The sequence below is a fragment of the Botryllus schlosseri genome, chromosome 8 (assembly GCF_051294905.1).
Source record: "Botryllus schlosseri isolate E-star chromosome 8, Bs_hap1, whole genome shotgun sequence".
NCBI classification, from domain to species: domain Eukaryota; kingdom Metazoa; phylum Chordata; class Ascidiacea; order Stolidobranchia; family Styelidae; genus Botryllus; species Botryllus schlosseri.
Window position 1 is genome coordinate 9478042 of NC_137243.1, and position 11048 is coordinate 9489089.

The 11048-nt window shown below is 40.0% G+C and overlaps 1 long non-coding RNA gene across 1 annotated transcript; it reads right to left on the reverse strand.

Annotated features, from left to right (window-relative positions):
• Positions 1-7077: 7077 nt before the first annotated feature.
• LOC145445360 (uncharacterized) lies at positions 7078-11048 on the reverse strand. The gene is made up of 3 exons (XR_013916976.1): positions 9548-11048; positions 7348-9297; positions 7078-7280 (listed from the first exon to the last, which is right to left on the reverse strand). It is a non-coding gene; the product is annotated as an uncharacterized LOC145445360 (long non-coding RNA).

An 11048-nucleotide genomic window follows, 5' to 3' on the forward strand; every position in this document is an offset into this window, starting at 1 on the left:
CTCTTTGAGCTTTGCGATTTAAATGTCTCTAGATAGCTTGATTTCAAAGTGCATATACGTCTCCCCCTCAAGAAATAAGGCTTGTATAATTCATAGTAATAGGCATTTAGGTGCCAGTCAATACAGCTCCTCGACACATCAAAGGACATGTGCAGTTTCGGCCAACATGAGACTCCACGAAGTGTGCTAGTAAAGAAAGACGTTGGCCGAAATTTGGATAATATGTCCATGTCAATAGCCGCGCTGGGTGGGCGTGACTAACAGTCTACTCCTTTCAATCTGAGCCAACGATGCAAATGCCACCCGAGCACCCACAGAGCATTAGACATGACAATTTGTGTGTGCGTCTCACGCAAGTTTTTCTTTTATTCTGCTATGTTTGGGCCACTACAATCACTATCTTTTGGCTATATAACAGACCGGAGGTCACGAATTAACAACATACAATAAAGTAATTATTCCAAGATACCAGATGTTATAATTATGAATTACGCGCCCCCTGCTCTTCAGGTAAATCTGGCCATCGGGTGCTTAGATAGGATTAAAACGCAATATAATGCAATTACCAATATTATTGATTAAATTCAATCTTCAACTTCAAAATTGACTACTCTATGGGGGCCCAAGACCAATATTTGGGTGGGGGAAACTTTTGCTGTTTTGATCCTGATATTAGCCACAACCCACGCTAACATGGTATATAAGCCGATGGCTATGGCGGCAGGTCCAAATGTTCAATAAAGAATTGTGAAATAGCGATTGGCGCCCGTTTTGAGTAGAATAATATGAGAATACGAGAAAGTGAACATAAAATTCTGCCTTCAACTTGATGCAGATAATGTAATGCAAGCTTCCATTACGAAAACGGCAAAACAACGGCTCGGTTATGATATATATCAGCAGCTGTTGATTTTAATGCTTCGTTGTGGAAACCGTAATGTTTTATTTGACGAGTACAAAATTTCAAACCTCTGTCTGGTGTACGTTCGTACCATATAGGCCTACTGCTCGCCAAGCAGCACGGTGAAACTGCATTTAACTATAGAATTAGAACTATTACATTCTATAGTTTAACTAAGCAAAACCAAACATCAATACAAAAGTTTCTATTTTAACTTATGCTGAGAGGTGATTAAATATCCTGTTGCGAGGTAGTGGTGTCTGAAATGTATTGATAACCCGATATACAGCACGGTGGTTTTTTTACAATCACACTAATGTACATCGAATATCTATTTACTATGTGTGGACACTTCTTACGCAAAGACGAACAAAGCTAATAGGCTACCTCTGACGTAATCATGACCAATGGCATTTGAAAATCAGACGTTTACGCTCTCAATAACTGGTATAGTATCTCTTCCTTTTTAACGTGTGTTCAGTTTATGTCACAGTCCTTGAACAAATAAAAAGTAATCGTTCATTCACAAAGAAATCGATTAAATATGGGAAGTAGTCGATTACGATTACTTCGCGATATTTTCGAATGTAATCGATTGCGATTACTTGAAAATGCTGTAATCGTCGTAATCGATTACGATACTAATCGCGATTACCCCATGTCTGACGGCATGTCTATTATATTGTAATTTCGAATTACACTCTTGCTCGAAATCTATGCGAGGCCGTTTCACGAATATGAGGCTATTAATCCAGATACTACATATACCTCGTAGGAGTAACGCGGTAACAGAATGTCCTTGCTGGCATACTCTACTCAACTCCTGGGAAACTTTATATGATTATCCCAACATTGTTACGCGATTAACGATATGTTGCAGATGTTGATACTGACGACCCATATTATGGTATCGTAAAACAAGACAATTAGCCTTAAAACAAACTATAACTGTACTCGAATCAGTGAACGAGATATAATCTTGTGGCTTCTCCCGCGTGTGGGGTTGTCACTGCGGATTAGTGCCAGCTGATGAGTCATCCGTCCCGTGATTTGGTTGAAGTTTTACACCTGATGCTCGTCCTGTCGCAACCCTAGCCTTTTAACCGGAAACGCCAAAGGATTTGTTTTCCAGTAATAGCTGACTTCCAAGAGACAGCCAGCGAGAATCGAGCCGGGATGCCCAGTCTGCGAGTGTCTTCTGCAGTGCAAGCGAATCAGAAAAAAAACGCAATAAGAGAACCATTATAGCACCCTTATGTTCCATATTTGAGGTAGCTTTTTGCCTTGTTCTTCAATTACCATCATGACTTCTGTCTGATGGTTAAGCTATATCTATCAGTGTTGGGATGACTCGAGTCACCTTTTTCGCATGACTTGACTTGACTCGAGTCACTTTGCTAAAATGACTTGACTTGACTTGACTCGGCGTATCAGAAATGTGGATTGACTCGTGACTCGGACCAAAATTCACGAGTCAATTTCAAGTCATCAAGTAATCGGTGTGGATAAAAATCACTTTATCTTGCATATATTCGGATTGTTCGCGAAACGCTGGTGTCATCCGTGAGAGCGAATAATCATTCAAATATTGTGCGTTTCACTGAGTCTCGATTGTTCCCTCATAAATAAATTGACCGCAAACGAAGTGATCGAAGCTTACAGCTTACGTTGTCGTAACTCGAGTAGCAAAGTAATAAAATAGCGAAATGTCCATTTCTGTTCTCTGTTCTTACCTTAACCAAACCTTTTGTCTTATTGAAATCGAATATAGTTTATATAGTTCTCAACCATCATCAATTTGTAAATTGGTAATGTGTTGCATCTTATCAATTCGTTTGTCTATTCTCTATTTCGGCTGGTAACTTTAAACTGAGGCTATGCAAATACGAGGTTCAACAGTTCTACGTATATGTGAGCGATACAGCATCTTCTTGCGAGTATATTCAACTCTATATTCGTTCATCGGTTAGGAATTATTGACCACTCAATCTGTATTTCAGACAGCTGGCAAATTGCAATGACGTAACATGCCTCATACTTCGAAAAGGCAACTTGACTTGAAATGTGACTTGACTCGTGACTTGACTTGACTTCACTCGCCATGACTCGAGTCACCTCCAAAAATCGAGTGACTTGACTTGACTCGAGTCACCTTTGAAAATCGATTGACTTGACTTGACTCGAGTCAAAATGTGCAATGACTCGAATGTAGTGACTTCATCCCAACACTGATATCTATAGAACAGCAAAGATGTTCCTAACAGTCAGCCACTGTCGGAACTGCATGTAGAATTTAGATCTAAAATGTAAACGAAAACCGTGTATTCCGCCAATTTTCACGATATAACGCAGGTTGCAAATCCTGAACGAGTCAAACACACAATTCATATTGAGATATATCTTTGAAATGGAGTGGATTCTATTTGGGTTTGTACTTGCGCAATGCGCATTCAGGGCTTGGTTCACGAATACATAACCAACTACATCCCTCGGATGGCATATATAGTAATGAAATGGCCCATTCTGCTCATTTACACCAGTGTGAACAGCTGCGAAAGCAAACTATTTTACCGTAAAGTGCTGAGACTTTATTTGCATCCTACGGTAGCGTGGAAACCCGGTAGACACGATTTTATAGTGAGGAGAAAATAAATCTGACCGACCGAATAACTGACTTAGCCGCAATCGTGACAAAAATATGACAATTGTGTATATTATTTATATTATTCATCAACATAACTTCTTGCAGTCCACATGTATGATTTCATACACCGTTTTCGCCATACACCATCATATTTCGATACATGAGTAGGAAGGCCTGTATAATGGAGAAGTTTGTGTTAAGAGGTCACGGGAGGGCCGCTACAGTTTGCACGTTTAGCTCTCATTGCTGACAGGAGAATTTTCGGGTTTGAAATGTTATGACGTTCGCCAACACGCTCCATGACAGATGTATTGAGATGAAGTTACGTGAACGTTACGCGAACTGTCGCAAAACCAATCTCCCTATAGCCAACCGATGGTACTGTCATTTGCCTCGGATGCATCTGTTATATTGCACACGGAAGATAGGCGTTTTGGCGAGCCAATTTATTATGAGGTCATACCTTTCCTAGTTAAACCTGTAATGTGTTCCGCCCCTATAGAACAGGGTGTATATTTCAATCAAACTCTTCATAATTTACTTACAGCATCGGTGGGCTTTTGCACCACGATAACACTGGTCAACACAGTTTTTGTTGACTTTGATCAGGCAATTGATTTTGGCTAACTTTTGGGCGATGAATTCAAAAATGACTTCCGTGTTTTTCTATCACGTCAAGTTTTTTGGTTAGGCACCCCCCACATTGCCTCAAAATCGTTTCAAAAACTAAAACCAGTCGAAAGTAAATCATTAGACTTCAAATAAACATTTGCACTGCTTTATATGGTTGATTTAAACTGATATTGCTTCTGCAGGACAAATAAAGTGCGAGTTTCAGGGTCCAAATTCACGCTAATAACCCATAATTCTGTAGGTTGTCTAGTTTGATACTCGAGCAATGGTCAGCTAATATATGTAAGCTCCAATCTACTCTGGTATCTTATCCCCATCATCTTCAGATGTTGGGGGACATTTTCTCCTTGGCCATCTCTGACTATGTCGAGGTTTTTAGGGAAATTATTAAGATATTTTTAGTATTTTTTTTTAATGTCTGCTGTCCGACATAAACATATGGCAGTGGCACATGTGCATCAGGGTTGCTTGCGCTGTGCATCCTTATTGTCTGAAAAACAAAGAAAACACAATATTTCAAAGCTGACACATACGATCCAATCGTGCTCGAGATATTGCAACAATTCTATGTTTCTGTATTGTTCTCAATGTTTCTGTATTATTCACGAAGACTAACTGAATGTGCAATTGTTACTGCACCTAAGACGTTGCCATTTTGGAGAATGCCACACTTAAGGATCCTTTTTGAGCTACCTATAGGCATTTGTCATTCACTCGAGTTCTAAATGGGGATTCCTAACTCCTCCAGTTATCCATGGTGACAGTATCATGCCAATACCGGTATCACAGCAATACAAAAAGCTACCGAAAGTAGGCCGACAAAGAAAAGGCTGATTCTCCTGATTGAAAGTGAGATACCTTCTTTACCTTGCCAAGTAATCTTTTCTCACTTCGTAAGGATGTTAAAAGTTCCAAAAATTTCTATTCCAAGTCCCAAAGCCTATGTCAGATCAATAACTTGTGTTGATGGACTACTCTACATTCTGAATCATCTTCAATTTCAAAATCTACATCAGTGGTTCCCAACGTGGGCGATTTGGCGGTCTAGGTGGCGAAAATAACGAAAGGGGCGATAGGGGGGAGAAAACTGACGAAGGGGGCGATAGGGGGCGAAAACAACGAAGGGGGCGATAGGGAGCGATGGCGAGTTAAAACGGCTATATTGGAGTCAGGACCATAACTGCCGCACCTCAAACCCCCAATTGGGGGCCGAACTCGAATGGGGCCCAAAATTATTTCGCGAATTAACATAAATTATGGAGTTTTTTTTTAGAAATTCATGCAACTTTTTTAAAAAAATTTCGCGCTGCGCGCGATTTAATATTGTCATATATCTTGATTTTGGGGTACCATTCCGCCAACAAAAATACGCACGATTTATGGGAATGGAGACTTCGGCGTCGGCCATTACTGCGCCACGACGCACCAATACATATATAGGCCATGTTATGGGCCATGTAACATGCAACTCCGAGAAGTGTGCCAGAACGATCAGCAGCGAGAAGACCTTGGACGAAAAGGAATGCCCTTGTGCTGATCGAAAACTTCGATATGCATATATGTTTAATTGTCCTTAGGCGCCTCAATAGCTGGTGTCGAATGTTCCTATCCTGGCGATCTGAACCCGACAAGACAAATGCCACCCCGCAGGGAAAATTATATGCCACTAAAGAAATACCCATTTGAATCAATATGCGTCTTTTAGTTTGGTACGTTTTGGCGATATCCATATCTTTTGACATAGCAGATATAGGAGGTCACGAAATAGCATCATGTAACGAAGTCAATATAACAAAGGGTCCGCCCGAAGATGTTTAATTATTATTTAGGGGTCCTACCTTTTCCAACACACCACACTCAGCTCTACCGATAAATCTTATTACATGAGCAGAGAGAGGATAAAAAATTGATAGCAATATATATGCAATTCCCGACCAAATTGACCGATTCAAGCATGAAATATATAAATTTTTCGCGTTTAGCGCGTTTAGGCGAAGTACGGTGACTCACCAAACAGCACATGAAATAGAGTATAGCTGATATGTAACGACTGGTTGAGGGGGGCTGGGGTTTGGTTTATCACCCTATCGGGGCCCAAGACCAACGTTTTTTTTAGGGGGTTCTGACGAAGTGCAGTTACGGTCCTGATGGGAGTCAAGTCAGAGAAATGACCTCTTTTTAGTCAACTCACGAACATTTAGCTGTAGAAGTGTAATTTCGAGGTCGAGTCGAAAAGTTGACCTTTTTTTTATTAGTCAACTCGCCGGTGATCCCAGTTTGTATGCCCATTTTTTGGTTCCCAATATTTGGGGGGTGATGATCGGTGTGGAGCTTCAAAAGGGGGCGATGAGACGAAAAAGTTTGGGAACCACTGATCTACATCATTATAATAGGCCTGCTATCCCTAAGATCTTCATCTTGATCCAAATTATCGAGCATATAGCAGTTTAAAGTTACACTGGATAAGCTGAATGGGGCATTGGACCTACAGCTGATAGTAAATGTAATGTTTATTTTTCTTGCCATATCCTGCAGTTTGCATCAAATATGTGTGTGAAATATCCTCGGATGGTTGCATCATCTAACCAAAAATGGAAGAAAGCATCGGCCTAGATCGATACCACTATCTTTATTCTTAATAATTCAATTGAACCCTTGGCTAGATAACTTATTATATGGTAAAAGTGTGGATTTTTATATAGTATGGAAAAGTATCATGGCTAAATTCGTGAAAATTTGCATATTTTGCGCATATGTCGTAGAGTAAAAACTTGACGTGATAGAAGAAAACCAGTGGCATTTCTGGAATCAGCACGCCAAAATTAGCCTATAAATCAAGTGCAAAATCGAAATCAACAAATTTTTTGTTCATAATTGTTGCCCAGTGTAATCAGTCTAAACTATAAGTATAGCCTACAAATGGAGTACCGAAGAACGTAGCTAGGTCCATCGTAGGTAAGCATGTTGCACATACGCACTTAAGATTTATAACAATAATGTCTGTAATGTCTGTAATGTCTGTAGAAGTCGGATTCGGGGCCGTTGCGGAAGGAACTGGAAACGAAAATCAGGGTTCGAGGCTTCAGTCCATCCCTCGATTGTCTGCAGACCGCAAACGTTCTCTCTTTGTGACGTATCAAAAGCGAAACGCACGCGGATCACTACTCACCTGTATCTGACGGCCAAATAAATTCCTTTCCTCGAGATCAATTTGATTTTCAACTCCATGCAACACTTGTTATCATAATAAATGGGAAAAAAATGAAAATAGAAATAACTTTCAAATGGTAACATGACTGCAGTGAAGGAATACGATAAATAATGCTAAAGTATGCATTGTGTCAGTTAACAATATTTCATAAGTTCACAAAGCAGACGCAAATGAAATTATACAATACATCAATAAGATTTATATTATTATAATAATTAGTGGAAGAGATGGATTGGTCATATATTTATCAATTCACGAAATTATGATTTGCTCCACAGTTGAAAGGTTTTCGCAGAAAAAGAAGGTATCGAGTTTTCTACATGACGTATGTCTGATGGTATGATGCGAATGTTTGTGGAACTGACTTCAGCAGTCTGCTAAAATCGGCAGGCATAACGATAGCTTACTATTTTTATTAAGTGTAGCCAAGATGGCACACAAAAATAGCTCACTTTATCCGATGTATGCTCTTGGAGGGAACTCACTCCATGGTGCATATACAAACACACATAAAAATTTCCCCACGCTTCATCTGCACTGAATCGCGTCTGGCTACCATAATAAAATCCCGCTGCCACTCGTATAACCCCTTCCATTAGGCTTCCTACAATGTACAGATCAAGTCGTCTTCTGCATTACAGGACATATAGGACATTATTTTCTTGGTAGACAATTCATATCATAATTATAAAGACACATTTATGAAATGTTCGCGTTGTCGACGATATTAATATACAGTATACTCGTTCATAAATTATGAAGAAATCTCGAGTATCTAAGTATAGTAAGTGGTAGTTATCGCTTTCAAAACGTCATCGCGTAGGTTGGGTGCGCACTGCACAGTCGAAGATTGTAAATCATTTCAATAAGCTCGCGAAGAGCACAATGTAAGCATATTACGTTGTCCGACTGAAGCACTCTATTTACTTCTTTGTCAGAAGATAACCAAATACCAAAGCTCACTTACGCCTTATTTAATGATTGCGCAATCCCCATAATTGCAGCAGCCGTGCGTTATGTAACCAGCGTGTACTCAAGTACTTGAGTACACGCTGATGTAACAGTGATATCGCTGGAATGTGATTGGCGCGATGCAAAAGTGATTCCATCTAGAAATTTCCAACTTGCGGCACGGTCTACAATTACCGCGCAATTTGTTTGCTAAACGTTGCACATTTGCACTGCGAAATAAAGAATATTACTATGTGCAGTGCACTTGTGCACACCCGGATCTTTAGATGGATGAAGGTGGGCGTCGCCTACGTTCAATTGTAGACAAAAGTAACGAATAAACGAGCCTTGGACCGATGTAATGGCGCCACAGCCACAGCGCCGCAGTCACATTGCGACCACGCAACAAGCGCATTTCACGATCTGTAATTGGCGTCAAGAGACCAGTTTGCTACTATGTCTCGGCACTGAATGGGGACTCGAAAGCGCTGAAAACCTCACACTACTTGAGGTATATGACACTCGTACTGTTCCGATTATAGTCGAGGATCTGATGCACTTGGTAATATCAGTAAATTAGAGAAGGTGACACATTATTTCAACCAATATCCCAGACAGTTAGCAAAGTATGCTTCACTTTCACAGCTGTACGGATGATGCATGATGTAACATGTCACCCATACATTTTCTGAAACTGCAACTGACATTTTGAAATTTTCGCAATGTAGTTCGTGCTCGCGAAAGTACAATTGCAATTTGCAGCTTCAAGGTTAAATATAACTCTGGAAAGCAGTCTTGTTCACGTGACAGGGATAAATACCGCGTGGTAGAGGCCTACTTGGAATAAACACCCTCTCTATAAAATATAATAGCAACAAATCAAAACACTCACGTAGATTTGCTTGTTAGTTTATACTTCTGACACGAAGACGACGCAATACTACTCAGCCGTTAAGTCTGAGTCTCAAATATAGAGCCTAATTGCAATAATATTTACAATGGCAAGCCGAACCCGCTGTAACACAGCGCATTGAAAAAGCTCAGACAAAGAGAGAGCCGAACTCTTGAAAGGAGGCAGCAAATGTGCCAAAAAAAGACTCAAGTTCAAGAAGACATGCCATTATGAAATTTATGAAATTTACTGTGTGCATGGGCGCAAATAACCACGATGTTGCAAGCGCCAATTATATGCGTTAATAAAAACAACAACAATGGCAAGCACCTTATATTGTGACGTCCGTGCGATATACATATTTATTTGAGACCGAAGAATGTTACTCCGCTGTGATACCCACGTATGATAAACATCTCGTTGTAATAATGAGATTATGGCCATAAAACGTGCAGATATAACATAATCGCTTGTTCGCTGATGATTTGTATTTGTCTTAGAAAATAGCGAGCGGCTGCATAAAAATTTCCGAATCACAACAAGCGACATAAAATCCAACAAATTTGAGATAATTATAGCTCGAGCCATCAAACCATTTTACGGAAGTCAAAGCAAATACGAAAGTGCAGATCTCACAGATCGATCTAACCATAAGCAAACGTCAAATGTCATCCAGTAGGTTTCATCATAAAATAGGCATCGTTCAAAATGGACACGCTCCTTTACCTAATGGTATAACAGCGAATACTTAATCTTTGCATTATCTATATCTTACCTATGGTCTATCAGAACAATGATATGATATACTACAAGCACTATTTCTTGTGTACCAGGGCTCAATCGTGATTGATCGTTTGAACTTCACGCCTGCGTGTGCGAAGAAATGTTGATGTTGACGATGGATTCCAAGAATAGCTACATTTACACATCGTTTTGGACAGTGGTTAAAGACACTGAAATTTTTCTTGGGACAGCAATTATACTATTAGGTCTACTCCACATATCTATGTTTTCTTCGCTACTGAAATAACAGAGCTAAAGACATTCATTGGGTCATTTGTAGTAATGTTTTCCAAATGAAAAGTAAGTAGGAGCAGTCTGAAAAACCAAACCACTGGAGTAAGTAGTGCAAGTAGTCAAATCCACTTGAATACCCCGAAAAAGTAGAAATAAATCACATATCTATTATCTCCAAAACGTAACGCGACAGAAAACATACCGCCATATTCGTATTCAGCGCCCAAATTTGGTCACAATGACCCAAATACAGACTGGAGCAGGGGTCGCGAACTCAAAGCGGATGGCAGGCCACTTTTCAAATTTCATCGAGGCCGCGGGCCGTATGAATTGACCGGAGTTCAAAATAGACTACACAGTTTAGCAATCACTTATAACTTTACGTCATTACAACGCTGTGCTGTCTGACATTGGCATAGTACCACAAAAAAAGTAATTCTAATATTATACAAATACAAATACAAAATAGTATTATGATAATCACTTTCACTGTATTTTGAACTATAAGCTGCGCACGATACCTGACAACATTTCTCAGCGACTAAAGAATCGATATTGGAGTTGGCTAGACACGGTACTTGCTCCAAAACTATCTCCTCGTATAGCTAGATTTTATGGCCATCCCAAGTCGTTTTTCAAGCCTCTCGGTCTTGGCAGTGTCTGGGCCATTGAACGTCAAGGCAGTATGCCCACTGCCCAGCCCATTCACGTCAACTAATTATCCCATCATGCAATGCTAGTATCTTCGCCGAAGCCGTATCAGCGAGTGAGGAATGGTGATGTTGGGCAACCAACAACA